This window comes from Montipora foliosa, chromosome 2 (assembly GCF_036669935.1).
Source record: "Montipora foliosa isolate CH-2021 chromosome 2, ASM3666993v2, whole genome shotgun sequence".
Taxonomy (NCBI): domain Eukaryota; kingdom Metazoa; phylum Cnidaria; class Anthozoa; order Scleractinia; family Acroporidae; genus Montipora; species Montipora foliosa.
The window spans coordinates 18162764-18165013 of NC_090870.1; positions in this window are offsets into that span (position 1 = coordinate 18162764).

Below are 2250 nucleotides of genomic sequence, written 5' to 3' on the forward strand. Positions count from 1 at the left end.
AAGATCGTCGTCGACGTATGACTCCAGACAGCACGTTTGAGGTGCAAAGGGTAGATCGTTCAAATAGATGCAAAACAACAGTGGCGAGAGTATAGCACCTTGGGGTACTCCATGTGTAATCGGCAGAGCGTCAGATAGAGTAGAGGCTATTCGGTTAAACTGAGAGCGGCCATATAAATAGCTCCCGGATCAGTTAATAACAGCAGGTGAGGCAACCACCATCGAAAGTTTGGGAAGCAGTTTTCGATGGTCAATTCTGTCAAATGTTCATAGGGCTTGTATGGCAGAGACAAGCTCCCACTCATGCATGGGCTTCTGAGTAGAGGTGTTGTCTGACTGCGTACATAGAGGGGGACATTGGGGTGTATTAAAAACCGCAAAACCGAAGAAAAAATCATCCAAAACCGCAAAACCTCAAAAAAATTCGGCCAAAACCGAAAACCGCATACAAAACCGTCAGAAAACCGATACAATGGTGTCAAGTGTGGCAGACAGAGCAAACTACACTAACACTTTATTTCATTAAAGTATTTGTGAATGTCATGGGCTTGTCTAAAGCCTTCTTATCTTTTAATACCTGCTAAACTCATAGGCTTTATTTCTGCCGCTCTCTCGAGCCCGGACTTTGTGGGCTTATTTTCCGTAAAGCAGCTGGTAATGGAGCTAAGTTAACTTAAGAGAATTTGCACACAAGTCCTCTCTAAAATTGCAATTTTGCAATCGCAAAAAGCTATAGCTCTGGAAGCTTCAATCAAAACTATCTAATTGAACATTTCTATTTGATAACTAAGACCTGACAGTTTGGAGATTCGAATGGAACGTTTAATCTTGGTCTACTGACATGCGATTGCATTGAGGAAGCTAACCGGTTCTGTTTGTTCCTTGTTTTACATGGCAGCAGGAACTGGCTCAAAGGTTAAATGTGGTAATAAACAGATACTTACTTAAAACAGGAGTCGAATATTGAACCTCACCGCCCCCGGTGGGGAGGACTCCCATATAAAAAGGGGAGGGATGCTCGTCGGAAATTTCACATTAAGCCCTTAAAGGAGACCAATTTGGGCGTGGCCCAGGCGTTTTTTGACCCCTAAAAGAGTCCATATTATAACACAGAAAAATAAAAGATACAGCGACTTTTCATGATGGCAAAGACATTATCATCTAAAAGTGTAATAATAATAATAATAATAATACAATAGAAGTAATAACACAAAATGATTATTATCAATTATGAACAACAATTTGGTAGTTGGACTTCATGTCATACAGTTCAGGAAGTAAGCAAGGGTTTGGTCTCACTGACGGATATCTGTTTGGTGCTGTGATGAAATCTTTAGTAAAATCATTGTTTTGACCCTATGCCTTTCAGTTCGAATTTAGAAGTACTTCTAGCTTGAATGATTTTTCTATTTGAGGATAACCTCTACATCTGTTCTCCATAACCCTTTCTTGGCGGAGAGTGATAAGCCAGATGATTTTACTTGTCAATGGAAGCCCCTCTGGCAGGAAAGGGTTAAACTTTACTCAAGATATAATGTATGAAATCTGTAATTGCGTTCGACGAAGGAGAACGCTTCCTAATTTCGTGGGTTTCCTGTGAACGCCAGCGAAAGCTCTAAGGGTTTTTGGGCTTTCTATCGGGCGGGCAGTTATGACGTCACATTCTCGTTGCGCAAAGGATTCTGCCTCGTGCGACACAAAATTCTGTCTTCTTCGCGAACATCGGGTGATGGCGGACGTGTTGTTGAAGAATTTCGTAGCTGCTGCTGTTTTCTCGGTAAGTTATTTTCTCAATGTTGTTGAAGAATTTCGTAGCTGCTTATCAAAGCCTGGTTTTAGCTAAATTCATTGAACTTCGAACGAACTTATTAATCTTTGATTACTTCTAGTTTAAAAGTTCCTGAAAACTGCAATGCAATCACCTTGGGGATAGACTCATGCTTTTAAAAAGCAAATAGCTGCCAATCTTTTGTTACCTTTATGAACTTGGGCAGCCTTTACATGAAATTTAACTTTTGGAGACAGAAACACTGTAAGGTTATGATTAGGATTAAAGATTCAGCTGATGTACAGGTTACATGTTCTTTTAGAGCCTAAACATTTTTCCATTTTGTTAAACAGGGAAAATTTGCAAAATAAGATTTATGACAGTTCACACCTCAAACTCGGTTAGGAGGACTTAAGAGGTATTAAGTAATTCTCTACCGAGCCCAAGGAACAGCACAGTAAACAATAATTTATTAAACTGAA